Source organism: Leptinotarsa decemlineata, unplaced genomic scaffold (assembly GCF_025532065.1).
Source record: "Leptinotarsa decemlineata unplaced genomic scaffold, Ldec_3_MD MMD2_P_RNA_scaffold_6, whole genome shotgun sequence".
NCBI lineage: Eukaryota > Metazoa > Arthropoda > Insecta > Coleoptera > Chrysomelidae > Leptinotarsa > Leptinotarsa decemlineata.
Genome location: NW_027412533.1, coordinates 14,981,233 through 15,000,196, shown reverse-complemented (window position 1 = coordinate 15,000,196; position 18,964 = coordinate 14,981,233).

The window sequence follows — 18,964 nt, the reverse complement described above, 5'->3', positions numbered from 1 at the left end:
TATATAAATATGAAAACACTTCTCCAATCAATCAAATATGAACAACACAAGTGGCACATCTGTGGTGATCTGAAAGTCATTGCTATACTCCTAGGAAAGCAAAAGATGTGCATCCGCAGCCGATATCCTGGAATCCAAATGTAATGTCGAGAGAAGTGTACTGTCGTCAGCAAAGCTAAATATTGGATTCTTGGTTTTTCCCAATAAGTTGTTGATATACAATAAAAATAGGGTTGGAAAGATTATGGATCCCTGGGAAACACCAGCGTTGATGGTAAAAGTATTCGAGAGATATCAATGGACGGACCCTTGCAGGGGCCTTGAAGAGGCATTGAACGGATTCTTGTAGGAAACGTTCTTTCAGAAAGCTAGAGAACTATACACAGAAATGATCCGACAAGCCATAGGATCGATGTTTGGCCCTATGCCACACACGGTTATAAGCCATAAAAATATCAAGCGCAACAGCTCTCCATGTTCCTCGATTGTGTTTTCCAAATATGGGTGTTGTACGATAGAAGGTGACCTGTTGATCTTTGTTTAATTATTTCCCAAAAAGGCGACTGTCTCTCAATAGTTTGAGTCCCTGCATATGATGATTCAGATGACAGTGACCAGTGAGAAGGCATGTTAGACATCGTATTTCACTTCTAGTGTAAGTCCAACATCTGTTTGGTTTCAAGGTTCGAGGGGAAAATGAAAGCTTCGGAGTTAGCCAATCTAAGGACGATTTTGCCAGAAGTCAGTAAATCTTCTTGCCAACCAGGTGTTCATTGTTTGTTTGGCAAAGCCTGAAGCGATGCCAATGACAGGTTCTGGTTCCATGAAGCTGCTTGCAGAACCATTCTTCGTAAGAGAGTCAGTAGCCTCGCATTTCCTTTTAGGCCAGTATATCCAGGAATCCAGACCAGAGACAATTTGTTGAGTTTTTTCATTGAGCAGAGTCGTTTTTGGCAAATGGCAAATGGATATTGCTCCGTAGGAGCCAAGAGCTTCCGAAGCGACTATATGAAACAAGTGAAATTTCACTTATATAAAACACTGCCTTCCACAATGGCGGATATCGCTGTTTCGGAAAAAGTCAGTTGCCTTATTGCTTCAGAACCAATATGCATAATATTACGAAATGAAACACTCAATTCATTCATAACATCACGACTTCATAACACGAATGAGTTGAATCTACCCATGTCTTCGATGACAATACCATGACATTTATTCGCTTATTTGATTCAATCCTAGCCATATGAATCTTATTTAAATCGAAAGGAATATATTTTAAGAGAGATTAATTTCTGGTAAAGAAAGATTTTGGCTTTCTACTATAAAAAAATGTGAGAATTTTCCAAAGAATAAAAGGAAACAAATAATTTCAAAATGAACTCTTCACAAAAACGTGTAGATCATATAATTTTCAGACACAAACAAATCAAATGTCGTATTCCGAAAAATCGATGTCCGCAATTGAGGATGACATTGTTCCATGTAAGAGAAATATTACCTCTTTCATATACCATATTGGGTAGCATTCCTGTAAGTGATATATGATTCAATTCCATAAAGAATGTTCAGAGTTAGAGTACAATCTGAATAGGAAGAAATTGTTCTTTGTATAATTCAATGTTTATATTGAAGTAGTTATTTCGAAATTTTTTTTTTTCGTGTTATTCATTGTTTATATGGAAGAATTCATTTCGAAACGGTTTTTTTCGGTTTGTATAAATTTGGAGAAGTAGAAATCCAGAAGATTTCTTTCCAAATTAAAGAATAATTTCTTATATATTTGCTTTATCTTCGCTGTTTGATCATGTTTTTCGTTAGAACTTGTTTTTTCGTCATTGCTGTCCATAGTGAATTTCACCCTCTTTCTCGTGTGTTTCTTATACATTTCATCTATATTTTTTGTAACTTTTTTGTTTTAACTTCACTTTTTTATAAACTCTAGGTATATCTGCTGAAGCTATCATCTCATTCCAAATAGTTACTATATTAGTGAGTATTCAAAAATTACCTGCCTCAAATTGGTTCCTTTCTTGAAATGAAAAATACATTAAATAGTTTCGAAAATTTATGAAACACATTCATTTACTTTCAAGTATAAATAATTCAAACTATCACTTTCATGTATAAATTTTTCCAAAATATCTAGAAATATGAGAGACATTTGGAAAGTTTGAAAAAATCCAGGAAATTTTTGGAAATTCTAAACTTTTCCAAACGAAATTGAATCCTTATATTCAAGAAGTATCTTCTATGGAACAGAATAATAATATCCGTTATTAGCTATCTTAAGTCAAATCTCTAGTCAGTCACAAATATACTCGGTAAATGTACTACTTCACCTATACATGCGAATTACCATATAAACGAGCTATGCTGGGGTGTCGAAAATCAAATGAAAAATTAGCATTGCGTCCTCACCCCCTGCTGTAGTCAATATTTATCAGTTGACCGATCATTCTGAATGTGCCAAATTAAAATCTGTATGTGTATTAGCGCATTGCTCTAAATGCTATCGCGGCGTACACATGTCCAAAGCACAGAGGGAAAAAGGGGTGCGAGGGGTTCGAGGGACATAAAACCCTCTATCAGAGCAAATTCGATTAGTATAAATGGTATTAAAACAATCCTGTTTGAAACAGTCCGCCTAAATCCATATGAAACGGTTGTATGAATTGAGCTCTTTCTACCAAAAACGTTGAAAAACTTTCGGTGAAGGCTCACCCAAATATTTCAAAGATTATAGGCTTTTATATCACATTTTTACATTTTATGTTTCAAAACGTTTTGGTTCGGAATCCACTTTCATTCAAAATGTTACTCTGGATTATAAATGATTCGGTGAAATAAAGCAGATTTCAGCGTATTTGTTCAGATGAATAGGAGGATATTTTACGGAATATTTGGAGTTAGTGGTTAATATGAAGGGAAAAACTCATTTGATACAAAAATCATATCGAACAGAAATATTCAGTATTCAGTACTCATATGGAAAATAGCAGAAAATGCAGAAACTAATGCAAAAAGTGGACGAGAATCCATTTGACGAATAAGCTTAAGTAGAGTAGATGTGAATTTCACATCTCATGAAAATTATGAAGTTGTACGAATATACAATGTGTCTAAGATAAGGAGGGACAGCATGGAAAAATCGGATACCGTAAGCAATACAAAGTCGGTTGAAATAGAAAAAGTTGACTATTTTCGAGCTTATCAGAATCACTTTTTCAAATTCACTGATCAAACAAATATGGTAATATATCAGTGAAGTTGTCTCCAAAGAGGCTAACTCATACCGAATGATTCATTTTCCTGCTCCATTAAGAATACTGAAATTGATGATGGTTTCTCGGACACGAAACGTTGTATAGAAACTCTGTGAATGCCATCTTGTACAGCTCAAACATTGGCAATGAGAAAGTGTTTCATCATTATCTTCTATATCGAAATATATTAGTTCTTTTTCAATTTTATGTTATTGAAGGGAACTTCATGAATTTCGAAATTCAAATAAGCTTCAGAATGGACAACTCTTTCCTACGTCCATCGAATTTTACCTCTCACAGTTTCCGAATTCAACATAATGTGGCCTTCTCATCTTGGTATAGGCACATATCATATTTAGCGATATATATTGTTAACAATAAAGAAGTCTAGTGGAAAATAGACAAAAGTGTGTTTTTGTAGTGTATCCTCAGTGAACATTAATTTCCATAAAATAAACAAGTCGTCAATCGAAGAAGTGTAATTATATACTCTGGAATTTTCGACCCTAGAATGCTTTACAAGAACAAATCTAATTTGACCCTATAAATTCAAAATTATGATATAAGAAACAATAAGAATATTATGATACTATTCAAGAAAAAAATAATAGGACAAAAAAATTCCAAATACTTAGGGCCTAAAGTTTTCAGGTTATTATCACATGATATACAAAATGAACCAATTTTCCATAAATTCAAAATCAAATTGAAAATTTTCTTACTGAATACACCTCGTTGAGAAATAAGGAATATTATTGAAAATGTATATATGACCATCCAATATGTTTTGTAAATATATTGTCATGTATCTCTCATACCACTGATCTTGTAATTGACTCTGCTAGTCTTTTATTTATATTTTGTGCATCGCATGTGTGTGTGTGTGTGTGTGTATATATATCTATATATGTGTACTACATATTGTGTTTTGTTCTCTCTACATGTAGGTATGTTTGTACATATACCAAATATGTCCGAAACTCTAATGCTTGTATGAAATTTACAGTTGCATTTTATTGCCAATAACAGTTATATACTTATCACAAGACTGAACTATTACTATTATTATTATGTTCTGTCAATGCTCACTAACAGGTGGAATTCCACCTCGTGAGTTAAATCTACATTTATTCGCCATATTATTATTAGACAACTCTTCTGTTTTATGTATTTGTATGTGGATAAATCATTTGAATTTGAAAATACAAAACATATTTTCAACAACATTTTATCGACAGTTATTTTCCTGAGAAAACGGGTTTGAATGATTATGGTTTTCTCCGAAAAGAAACGTTATGTTATTTAAGGCTAGTTATGTTTTACTGTCAAGAAACATTTTATGTTCATATGAGTGATTACATGTAATATCGTTTCCATCGAAAATATTTGAGGAGAAAAATGTAGACATTGAATTGCCCAGTATCATTCAACAAAAAACCTAATGAAAAAAATCATAGATTTCACGTTGTAGTTTTATAGGAACTTTGAATTTCACTAATTTTTATGATTTTTTGGTGTTCACATTTTCTAGACCTTTCTGAACGAACTGTCATCACAGAAATCTAATCTTTTCAAACTCCCAGAAGGGTTGATCATCTGAGATGGTCATGAACCCATCGAAAAATTTTGTTTAATGAACGATAGTTGTCAAAACTCATCAAATATCATAAGTTTGCAGTAATACTTCAGTCGAAATGTCCTCATTCTCAAATGAAAATAAACGAGATATGTTGAAACTTTGTTATGAATTTGATAGGAATAGTGCGAAACCAGCACAAATTTTCTGAATTATTTCCCGAAAGACAACAGCCGAATAAAACATTATTCGGTATTTTTGACAAACACTTGGCTGAGTAGGTACGAGGCGTTTCAAAAACCAAGAATGAAATCATGAGCTTGTTAAAAATGCACAAAAAGTATTACAAGTGTTCGAAATGATGGTCTTCCTCTTGAATACTTAAGCGAGCTCTTCGCCCCCAATTAAGAACATCCCTAACAAAATCACTTCTTCTGACAGACCAGAATTGCGTGATGATATTTTCTCTCTAACTTCACCCACTGTGTCATATTCTTGCTCTCAATAGATTATGTTCTTTAAAGTGCCCCACAAGAAAGCATGCAAATCTGTAAGTTCAGGTGACTTTGCCGGCCAATTCACTGATCCAGGATTTCCTAACCACCTATTAGCAAATTCTTCTTTCATTGCGTGGAGGAGCCCCGTCATGCTGAAATCAGCAGCTGTTATAATTAACAAGGGAAAACGTATTCATATATTCTTCGAATTAGTTTCTTGAGAACCGAAGATAGGTTTCTTCGTTCAAAGTATTTGAGAAAAAATGAGGCCAAGCATTCGGTCGTTATAAATTCCAGCCCACACATTCAAACAAAACCGTATCGTGGATTATGTTCTGAATACACAGAGGAGAGTTTGAATACCCTTCAAACTCTCCTCTGTGTCACATCCATTTTTGCCGAGATTTATGCGTTGATGGAAGGGTCTGAATTTATCTAAAAAAGTACCAAAATAATTAAACATAATCGCATATGGAAAAAATAATATTTTACCTCGGCTAATGAACTATTTCTAGTATTTTGTTCCATTCAGCTTCCAAACTTTATTCTTGGTTTTTGAAACACACCGTACTCAGCCAAGTGTTTGTCCAAAATTCCGAATAATGTTCTAACTGGCTGTTGTCTTACCGAATATAATTCGAAATGAATTTGTGCTGTTTTCCTACTAGTTCTATCAAATCTAATATATAAAAATGGATGTTTGTTAGTTGGTTGGGTGATAAACTTCTACATCGCTCAACCGATCGTGATGAAACTTGACAAGTATGAGTAATTTTTCATAGAGAAGGTTTTTAGGCTATCAATTTTTCTGTAACTCGCCACTAGATGGCGCTGTAGAACAATTTTTTTGAAAGCACTGTTCTATAACACTGCGCACGCTTGAGTTCGTTGATTCTGATTCTGTCAAAACATTGGAAGAGCAGCGATACAGCAACATAGTACTAATTAGTACTACAACTACCAAATTCTACGCGGGCGAGGCCGCGGGCAACAACAAGTTTATAATAAAGTTTCAACATATCTCGTTTTTCTTCATTTGAAAATGAGGACTTTTCGACTGAAGTATTTGTACAAAACTACGATGTTTGATGTGTTCTGACAACTAATATTCATTAAACACATTTTTTCGATGGAGCCATGACCAACTCAGATGAAGTTATTTTTTCAATACCTGTGGTTTCAGAAGAGCAGATCATAACCAATTATACGTCAATGAAATTAGAATGAGAAGCACTATTTCTCTGTATAAAAAACAATATGGCGCCTATAGAAATTCAACTATACTTTTTATTATCGTATATTTTTTACGATTATGCGACTTTTTATGATCCTATGGTGTTTATGCTTTTGTGATCTTACGATGTATAAGCTTTCAATGATCTGCCTGGCAGAACTATATAGATAATACGAAAAAAACTGAATTGCATTAGTTCGGACTTCCATCAACTAATGATATACAAAATGATTTGAAATCTCTCAAAGAACCAATACAAACTGAAAATAAAAAGAATACTTGGAAGTAACAATTATTATATTACGCAAAAGAAAACCTTGAAATAAAATATAAATAAAAAATAGAACAATTAATTTCCAAAGCAAGTTATTTCACGACGTTTCGATTGTTAGTATCCACAATCGTCTTCGGGTGATGACTGGACTAATTTCTCTATTTATGGATAATTCGAGTACTTTCACTTGTCTCCTCTTTCCTTTTTCCGCTTCACCGGTTTATCGGGAGATGACCGTTTGGCGGGAGTTTTTTTTGTTCAATTGTTCTATTTTTTACTTGTATTTTATTTCACTGTAATTTTATTTCAGGGTTTTTTGCTTAATGCAATTGTTACTTTCAGCTAGTCTTTTTAATTTTCAATTTATATTGGTTCCTTTAAGGATTTCAAATCAGTTTATATATTGTTAGACAATGAAAGTCCGAACTAATGAAATTCATCATGAAACATTGTCAATCACCTTCAAACAAATACAAAAAATCTGTTGCAGAAAATACCCTGATGATTATCAAAAAATTTCTTTCAAATCACCACTAGTGTTCTCTTCACAAAGAAATCCAGGCACAGAAAAGACCCTTTAAAAATTTCATCCGTTACATATGGAATCGAAATCGGTTCAAAGTTCAAACAAATCCTGTTGAAATAGACATATTTATAATCAATATCCACCGAATCTAAGAATGACATTACTAAAAGTAGATATATTTCTCTGTACTTCACTTCTAACATTACGTTATACTTCAACTACAGTATTGAAAAAACGTCTATGAGTAAACAAAAGGACAAATACATCTATTTGTATACCTAACCGTAACATGAATGAAAATAATCAAAATAAACGATATGGACTTTGAATAAATGTCAGTATTCTGATTTTGATTTATTTGGAACACTACTGTTGACATATGAATGACATATAAAAAGAAATTGGTTTATTACAATCTACAAGTAAAAAATGGCAAAAAGGGTTTTTGTGTTCACATTGCCTCGGAAGCAATGTGAAATAAAATCTCAAAATATTCATCTCTACCAAGTTCCTACAGAATGGTTCTGTATATGCTTGCCGAAACACCACTGGCTAATATCACGCTGAATATTGAATTAAATCCGACAGACATTTATGCAAGATACGTAACAGAGGTTAGTCTTTGGCAGATCTTTCTCTTTCATTCAGCAGTACAAACATGCAGCAATTATTGGAGTAGATCACATACCGGTTTCGAGGTATTCCCTATCATCAGTGCAGGAAAGATCCGATTCGCAGCTCAACTGCGAGGAAGATTGTTAATTAGTAACAGCTCTATCTTGTCAACAAAGCCCCGAGGAAAGAAACAGCCATGTACAAATCTCTAACACAGATCAAACCATGTCCAAAAATTGTATTTAGGAAAGATACATGAGTACTAGAAAATGAATATTTAAAAATAAAATCTAGAAATAATCTTGTCACCCAACTACCTACATCGTAGGTTCTGATAAATGCCCAACGGAAAACAACTACTTCTCCGACTATTACCATGCTGGACATTGAATTATATCCGACAGATATTTATTCAAGATACCTCATAAAGGTAAGTCTCGTAGATATTTTAGTACAGTACCTACATGGATCCCTTCTCGACAAAGTAATTCGACACGGTTTGATCTCTGTTAGAGTATTGGTATATGGTACAATTCTTCCCTGCTTGAGGCTTTGTTTACGAGACGTAGCTGTTACTATTAAACCACTTTTTTCAGAAGAAGGTTACATACATTCAGTTGAACCGTGTTGAAATCAATCGAATCTCAGGCACCTCGCAATAAACACTTAATTTTCTCGTCAACAATAGAACTCACTTGATTACCAACAGTAAAGTTATGATTGCCTGAATAACACTTTTTTTGCGGAATACATTATATCTTTGAATCGATGAGAAGGTATCCGGTTGTTCAGACGATTTTGTTTCCTCTGTGTTTAGCACCTAGTAATTTTTTTTTTCTAAAATTACACTCGTCAACCCGAGGATATATTGTGGGCAAAGTACATCCATGATATGGGAGTATAGAGGTTCGCCCATCATGCTCAGTAAACAACGACTTTCAAATGATGACAATCGACGGCATCCGGACCGCTATAACTCATTTGCAATTTGCAAGGAAGTAAAATATCGGACTCATGAGACTGGAAACTTAATGAAATGTGTTCTGAATTGTCACTATTATCGGAAATTCAACTCGTTTTCCACGAAACTTTTGTAATATTTGGTACAATTTGTGTGTGGTATAATATCTCTGGATACCTGGTAGACAGGAAGGCAATTGTATTTACCATTGTATTCAGGCTTGAGATAAAAATTATTAGTTACTGAGTTGAAGGGAAAGGATCATTTCAATGACAGAAAAATGAAAAGGTTGTTTTGTATTCAGAAATATTCCATCATGAAAAAATGCAACACCCTGCGCTACTGGAAATTTTTTCAAAACATATCCTTTATGTTATTGTTTTATTTTGTTTATATACATTATCGGTATATCGAAAATATTCGCAGTGTGGGACACTCCATATAAGTAAATCAGAATATTATTTCAAAAGTTGTCTGCCTAGACATAAGAAACCAGCCGCCACTGAATAGAGGTGAGAGGCGGATCAGAGGGCGGTTTGTTACTCATGCATCACTGCACATTGGCGACTAGAATGCGGAAGGCGGGGTTACAGAAAATGGTCATACCAACAAAGAACTTCAAAGAAGAGAATGCTGTGGAAACTTTGATTCTTCTTATGAAACGTATTTGTTTACTGTCCTTTGATGCAACACTTTCCAAAATATAATTGTCAGATTTGAAAACAATTTTTTGAATTATTTCACTTACATGAGATATTGCCACCTCACGGCATTAGTGTGAGCAAAACTCAGGCAAATGTTTTCTTGAATCTCACAAGATAACACCCTGTTAGTCATTTATAATTAAACTGTACTATATAGTGCGATTAAATATTTTTTATAGGTTAATGATCCACTTCCTATATGCAGGTACTCTTTCACAGTCTCATGGTATACGGCATAGAGTTGTGGTGTGATTCTTGTCATTACAAAAAAAAATTGTATTGCAGAAAAAGGAATTATACGTTTTATATCTAATGTCAACTTAAGATCATTGTCGCCCACTTCTTAATCATCCTAAAATTATGCCGCTTCCTTCAGCCTTTATATATGAAACATTGATTAACAAAATAGATCCAAGTACATTTTACAATCGCAACAGCATGAACATCCAACGAGATCAGGAAATCTAATAAGAACTGAGAGATTCAGAATAAACACCTCACAGAAAAATTCATTGAATTTGAAATTTTATGACATATCACTATGTCACATAAAACAACTCAGTTTCTACCATTTCAAGCAGAAACAGAAGTTTTTATTTTAATCACTGTTTTTATTCCACAGACTCCGAGTAACGAGTGTTCTCATTTTAAAGATTAGTTGTTTGATGATTCATTGTATTTGTTTTTGTGAACATTGCTCTGTTAATAAAAGCATTGTCATATTCAGCCAGTCAGTCAGAACTCAATTAAATGATTTAAAAATTAATTTATAAGGGATTCATTTTTGTTATAATTTTTTGCTGAAATTTCGAAATGAACGGGAAGAACGTTCTCGGAAAACCAAGTTATATTTTTCTTCTCTCTCTAACTCATGAAAACTTTCGAAAGTATATTCGTATTTTTCCCTTGATTCTGCTGGCAGCAAATTATTCATCGCAATATTTGCTTGCTCGGTATTATCTGGTAGGGTAGCACAAATTTCTTGATCACTCATTTTAAATTTTTATGAGATACTGAATGACAGTTTATAAGTAAAACAAGTGTTTGTTGATTCACGGATATAACTAGATTCATTACGAACCCAGAAACTGTTGAACAATAAGTTTACTGAAAATATGATTTTTATCTCGATGTTACACAGAATTTAGAGAGAAAATTCACTGATTTTGGCTTTTGGACAATTGAATGTATTCATGAGATCATATTTATCAGAGTAAATTTTACATATCTTTTTTGAAATTTCTCACGGAAGTGGCTGCCATTAATTTATTCTAAATGAGCCATTACCTACCAATGGATGTTCCTGATTTCACTCAGGAATATTTATTTCTAGAGTAGTCCTTAATATTCAGTGCGTTTCAACAAAAACTTGAACCCTGTTTAACTCAGAACTGTGATAAGAAATTTCAAGAGGAACCTGATTTTTTAAAGCTCTCTCCACATGTCTTTTTGAATCGACTGGCCGATACTTGATGAAAATCCATAATGTATTCAACAATTTTGATCAAACGCCCTTCTATCTATACTCAATAACTAATTTCACAACAGTTTGTCAACAGTTAATCTGATCGAGAATTCAAACATTATGAAAGAAATTTAATTGAATGGACAATTACTACCTTATAAACTACCTAATTACACGAACTATAGTATTGGGAATACTCTTTCAATATACCAGATTTGAAACACTTATCACCCCACATTTTTCCAAAAAGCATGGCATAATCAGGAGATGATCTAAAATTATTTCTAAAAACTAACTCAATGTCTCATCAAATAACCTTTATTTCTACCACGAAAATCTAAGACATTGTGCTGCAAGTAATGAGGTACTGTTAAGAGTTTTCAATTTTGAAAGTTCACGGTTCTTCTAGACATTATAGCAGGGAGCCCACGATGCAAAATGGAGATTTACTCGAACCTATTAGGTTGCAAAGCTTAGATAATAAGAAGAATAAAATGGTATATAATATATACCTTTTCATCGGTGGGGGAAGCTGCTATAGATTATTAAATATGTAAAAAAAAACTGTTGCATGGAAATACCCGAGCGCGTCAGATATTGATACCATCAATGTCCTACGTATTTTTGTACGAAAGGGTTGAAAATGAAAAAAAAATTATTCGGGCGCATCAGATTTTCTAAGGGGGTGTTGAGTACACCAAAAAAAGCTCTCATTCAATAATCTGATGATTTCGATCTGACGTAAACTCGCGGCCATTATTATAATGTGCAAGAAAAATCGTCATTTTGAAATACTCAAGCGCGTCAGATATATATGGTTCATCTTTATGTTTTAGACGTGCTGTCTCATAATCTGACGATTATCTAGAGGGATTCGCCTAATCTGACAAAAAATATTTTTTTAAATAATTTTTTTCAATCATTGAACTTAATTATTTGAAAAGCTCAGGAAGTAGCATGCAAATAAATAAGTGTATGTTTTTTAAATAGAATATTTGTATTTACAAAAAAATAATAAAAAAAAATGCTCAAAATTTTTTAATTTTTTATAATCAATTGATTAATTGATGACAAAAAGAGAAATGAAACTTTCTATGTTTTTTACCACTTTTATTTGTAAATAACGTTACTGCAGTTACTTATACAATATATAAGTTTGAAAATGTCCTTATAGGATTAAACTGCAGTAACGTTAGTTACAAATAAAAGTGGTAAAAAAAGTTTAATTTCTCTTTTCTTCATTATGATTTCCTACCACGTAGTAACGGCTACATCTATCAAATAATTGATTAATTAATCACAATCTTCATCACGAACGAGTCTCTGTGATCAGCTGTGATGGGGTCATGGCAACAGAATTCAGAGTGAGGACGGAGTGAGAGAGTAATAGATAGAGAAAAAGTGAAAAAGGAATAGAAACGCGGATAGGGAAATATAGGCATCACGCAGCTGCACGCATTAAACTTTCTCGACGGATTTTTGCTATTTCGGCTTGCGGAAATCGTCAGAATATATATTTTTCGATATCTTTGAATTATTTTCTTCAACATGAAAAAAAATTAGCTACGCTCGAGAATACCAAGATGACGTTTTTTTTTACAACTTTGCTGCCCTCCCCTTTCTTTGCGTCACTTTCAAATTGTCAGATTACTGGAATATACACTTTTAGCATGTAATTAACTCACCCTACCTTAATCTGACGCGCTCGAGAATTTCAGATGAAAAATACTAATCTGATCCTTTATCTCTCACGGGCGGCCTTATATATGGGGCTCATATTTGGTGGAGGTACTTAACCGGGTACAAGGTATCCCCCTGTATATTAATCTGCCGCGCTTCAATAAATCCCGAAATCCCCGCTTGGGCTCCCCTATTATTACGGTCAGAGCGAAAGATTTTCCAGCAGTCCTCATAAATCACACTTGAGAAAACTAAATATGCTTTCAAATAGCACAAATGATGGTCATCAAATCTTTTGTGTACACTACTAGGAAATTATTCTGTGATGCGAATGTAAGTATCTGAAAATTGTATGTTTGGAGACTTTCCTCGACATCTCCCGCTCGCCTCTCTAGAGACCTTTTTTAGCAGCCACTATATAGCATCCGTATTCTATCGAGACAGTATTGGGTTAGGTTAGGTCCAAAGTGAGCGGGTCTATTCGACCCTCCACCGCAACCCGCAAGGGTTTATTGTGACCCACACCTATTTTCACTCGGCCAAACAAACCCAGCTTCTTAACGAAATCGATTAGTTTATATGGTGAGTGGTATTTCAGGTTAGATGGTAAGAGTATGGCTCTGCCGAATTCTAAAGACCTGATTCGGTCCCCAGCGGGGCAGGCTCTAAGCATATGCTCTGTTAATGAGGTAGTCGAATAGTTAAGTTGCAGGATTCCCACCTTCCCATATGAGGGTTTTTTTACGTCAGCTACACCTGACGAAGACGATGCCTTAGATTCAGCCGTGTAGGGCTTTTTTGCCTCTGGTTTTGGTGAAACCTCACTCGAGCGCAAACGTTTGCTAACCTGCTCATGGGGGGTTAGTTCCCCCACCTGAGACAGATTCTGTGTACGCTCGCTCCTGAACTAAATTTACAGGGAGGTCAATTGGAGTCTCCTCTGTAGACTCGCTCCTGAACTGAATTCACAGTGAGGTCCGTTGGAGTCGTAAATTCGACATCCATCTCCTCTGTAGACTCGCTCCTGAACTAAATTCACAGAGAGGTCCGTTGAAGTCGTAAACTCGACCTCCATCTCCTCTGTAGACTCGCTCCTGAACTAAATTTACAGGGAGATCAGTTGGAGTCGTAAACTCGACATCCATCTCCTCTGTAGCCTAGCCCCTGAACTAAATTTACAGGGAGGCCCGTTGGAGTCGTAAACTCGACATCTATCTCCTCTGTAGACTCGCTCCTGAACCAAATTCACAGGGAGGTCATTTGGAGTCGTAAATTCGACATCCATCTCCTCTGTAGACTCGCTTCTGGATTAAATTTGCAAGGAGGTCTGTTGGAGTCGTAAATTTGACATCCATATCCTCTGTAGACTCGCTCCTGAACTAAATTTTACAGGGAGGTTAGTTGGAGTCGTAAGCTCGACATACATCTCCTCTATAAACTTAGCGCCAGAAAGAATTTTTTAAGTTTACTCTGTCCATAAAGGTCCCACGAGTAGCTAGGGAAAGAAGGTCAATCACGGTAGAGCCCCGCATTACCGTGACAAGGCGATGCTACGACGAGAGGGCGCCCGGTATCTCGAAGGTTCCGTAGAGACAGCTCAGTGTAGAGATAGGTTCAGTGTCATTCATCCTTTCGGCACGGATACACACACCTTAGGATTAAGCCATCGTTGGGATGTCATTCAGGTAGGGAATAACAGAACCACAAGTGATTCTGTCATTCCCGTATCCAGCGGGGCTACGTGGAAGCAGGCATCCGATGGCCGGTTTACTCAACCCCCACATCCCTAGCCAATGCACTCGCCGAAAACAGCATGTACAGTGGTTCAGGCAGTGAAAGATGAACAAGGACAGCTAACCCGCCTCGAGACAGTATTGCATGGTGGTCAATCGTAATTTAGCAGCAATTCACTGCACGGCGACATGAAATGCCTATTAGCCACCCTATAGTATATTACACATTGCATAAGCGACGCATCTAGGTTCGTTATCTTCTTATTAGCCTCATCCTCAGCCATCTAACTTCTAGGTATGGTTCCATGTTTACGATTCGGAAACCGATATACTCAATTACGTCTGTGAGACATCACAAACTTCCGCATCTAAACGAGATAGTTGTTGTTGCTCCAGGAGCCTCATACTGTGAAGCGCACTGTGCGTTTCAATCATTTCCACAAGTGCCAGTCTCCTCCCTTACCACGACAAATAGTAAAATTGTTACTCCTGTCATTGCGTTTGCAGGCTGGAGAAGAGTTACATGGCCCTGCCATTGAAAACAAAATGGTCAATAAGGTTTCGAAAAGGCGCATTTCATACCAAAGGGCATGCATTTTCTCCTCTTCGCGTGGGCTCACCGCTCTCGAAAGAACGTATAAAGCTCAATTCATATATTCACTAACAAGGGCTCAATAGACATCAGATGAAGATATTTTCATTATTATTGACATTATTATCACTTTTTCTCAAGTCGGGACGGAGCGCCAGTATTATCAACCAATGCCCACTTCCCACACCTTGAGGTAAGTGATCATTGGGTCTGACAAGCATGTGCCCTAAGCTGACGCAATGAGCCAAGAATGACGACAGCCTTCTGCATTTGTCTTGCCAAAATTTCTGCCTTCATATGGCAAGCTAGCATGATCTGGAGATTCGGGAGCGTGTTAACCCAGAAAGGATTCCAATAATCAGAACAGCAATCTTGATGAAGTGGTCTCGATAGAGTTTGCGCAGTTTGAAGTAAAATCCTATGTTTTTTCAATTTCCGTCCTCTTTTCGGACGATATTGGTCTCACCGGGAGCTGAAAACTACGCAACGGATATCTTCTTGTCCTGTTGGTCTGGAAGAACTGCATCAGGCTCTTTAGCCTGCATAAGCCTGAGGGTGAGGAATGAACAGTTTCAAAAAATTCGGCACTTTTCATTTCCGAAAATGGATTCAATATCCCCTGGAGCGTAGGGCAACACCGGGGTTTCGTCGAAACCGTAACATCGCCGTAGACGGTGATAGAGCTCTCTCAGGACCACACTATGTCGATAGTTGTAGGCTGAGTCCGTATATGCTGGGCATGCTGATATCAATTGTTGTTGTGGGAGGCCCTATACAATGACTTATCTTTTTTCCTCGCAGGAGTGAAGTGATTCCTGTGATTTTTATATGGTCACGGGTTCCAACTTGGTGACAGAATTATGATTGAATCGTTCAAAGCCGAAAATGAACCGAATTCATCATCCGCTTTGGCAGATGCCTCGATGCTGCGTTGAGAACAACTCGAGCATTCCTATTCTTACCTAATCGCCTTTGATAATGTCTTCCGCAGTAGTAGACGAAATGTCAGGCCTAAGACACAGCAGACCATGGCAAAATAAACGGAAAATAGCAATAATCTCATTGTTGATGAAAATAAAATACTATTATGAATTGATGTTGAGAACAATTCAACTCAAGAAGTTAATCCCTTCAGACATACTATATTTTTTGGAATCTTTCCCGAAGATTATCTACATTTTCTGAAGATTACCTCACCTATTTTTCTCCCTCACCCATGTATTTCATTAAACCCCACTCGATTGACAGTAATTGATATGAGCAACACTATGGATGATCGTTCAAAGCGCAATACACAACAATAAGGAGACAAGTGGTACAAACATTTAATTACCTGTTCATATCCTACAAAACCCGGTGTTTCTTAGCAACGCCATATCACTAAGGGGTGTTGGTAACGGCTAACGTGACAATCTCTTCTTATCTTTTGTGATATCTGGTCGCGTGGAAATGAGCATCGCTGTGGATAACCTGTACAGCAAATGCAACTGCTGTAAATAATGATTTGTTGCCTTTATTTGATTCAATATTCAGAAAATAATTTGGTATTTTTTTACTGTGTACGTGAAAGGAACTTCCAAAAAAAAAGGAATGATTTACAACTGTATATACAATTGATTTACAACTATATACGAAGATGTATAGAACATGAGTTGAAGTGTTTTTCGGCTGTAAACAAGGAAAAAATGCGTTATCCAAACAACTACTCCTATATTAAATATTGAATTTCACGAAAGGAGAAATACCTCGGCATCGCTTCGTTTGACGGCACTTAAATCACGTCTCGCAAAGTATACACAATTTTAAATGGAAGTGAACAGCTTCCTAATAAAATTATGAAAAATTTGCAGAAAAATTGAAAAAAATCATTATGATAATATAATAATTACTACATACATATCATTCAATTAGGTACCTCACTACTATACCTCCTCACTATATTTATTCCATACACATCCGAACAAGCATCTGAAAAATGAACTCACTGCGCCTGGAAGTTTAGACCTTTCTATTACATAACAAATTCTGAATTGACCTGGACCACAACCTCTATAACCGATAAAGGCGAATAATTCTTGCTTGATTGGTAATGGTAAAAGCATGTACTATACTAAAGCTACAATATAATACAGGATATTTTTTAGCTGCTCCCACTATTGCTGTTTCAAAAACGATAAAATCAGACAAGGTCGGTTAAATTAGAAAAAAGTTTTCTATTATGGGAAATTAGAATAATCCCTTTTCAGATCGAGAATCAATGGTTGTTTTTGAAATATTCGCCAACAGAATTGTCAAATTTCGTTTTATGGCTCTATCGCCTCCATGTTGAATGATATAAAAAACACAAAATCACTTTCAATACTGTTTTTCAATCATTATAATATGATATAAACCAATTTGCATTGCGACGTTTCGTTCATTAGATTTCATCATCAACAATATTTTTAAAATGATCTGTCCTCCAGTGCAACCATCGTAGAGCTGTTTGAGTATATTCGGAATACACTTTGGAAGGATCATCTAGAATTTCTGGTTTCATTCAACCCGGCTTTCCCATTTCATAGTGAGTCGGTCATCTCGAATGCACATATAGTCCCATTGGATCCAGTCACTTTTTTCCTATTGGTCGTGCATAGAAATCTCTTGCCATTCCGGCCTCACTCATTTGTCAATATCGGATCTTTCGTCTGCAGTACTAAGATACCTTGCCCCGTCGTGAAGGGGGTGTCACCTTCGGAAGCTGTTAACGGCCATACCACACCGTTAGATGACCCTTCTGTCCGTAACCCTGGACAAGGGACCCTTACAGGTTTCTACCTTACGGGCCAGAGAGAACCCGAAAAAGCGGGAGATAGGGAAGCGTATTTCCCTATCAGAACAGTCCATAATGGAGTCTCTGTCCACTACCTTGTCAAGTTTGGTGAAAAGGTCTTTTCCTGGTTTCTGGGTGTCCATCTCCTCCTGGCGTTGACAAAATTTGCGTTTGTGACTTTTGGAACCACCTGGCTATTTGTTCTTCTAGGATTTTGGAGTTGAAGAGTCACCAGAGAGCTGAGTGATCTGATGAGATCAATGATTCACGGCCATATGAAAATGAGTCGTAGTGATCCATCGCTGTGACCACTGCGAGAAGTAAGTCCGAAGGACTTATCGAAATGACTAATTACGACTTCTTTTTCTTCTTGCACCTGGTCAACTAACTCTTCAGGGCAATAAATGCTTGCTGGCAGTCAGGGAACCAAACGAAAGGGGTTCTCCTCCCAGACAAGCTATGCAGTGATCTGGCAATCTTTACAAAGTCCTTCACGAAACGCTGGTAATAGCTATAATGTTCAAGAAAACTTTTTAAGTCGTGCTTGCTCTTTGGTGTTCACCTGCCTTGACTTTCTCTGGATCTGTTTCAACTCCTTTTGAGGACACAACGTGTTCCAAATAATTCACGTTTTCCTGGGAGAGGCAGCACTTTTTGAGATGGACCTGCAAATGAGCATTCCACAGCCCCTGACAACAATACTCAAGTTTGACAGTTAATCGTTAAAACTTTTTCCGGTCACTTGAATGCCATCAAAATAGATTACTCATGTTTTCCAGGAAAGTCCTCACCAACTCCATCAAGCATTCAAACGTTGCAGGTGCATTGCATAAACTTGAACTGATATAATCCATTGCCGGTGGAAAAGGCAGAAGACTGCCTTTTCCACCGGCAATGCTGCCAAAATGCTGCCTGTCAAAATGATCTGATGTTGAGAACCATCTGCATTGAGTCGAGATGTTCAGGGTAACTGGGAAATAGGGGAAAAGGGTAAATGATTTTTCTGGTGACATCATTGAGCCTCCTGAA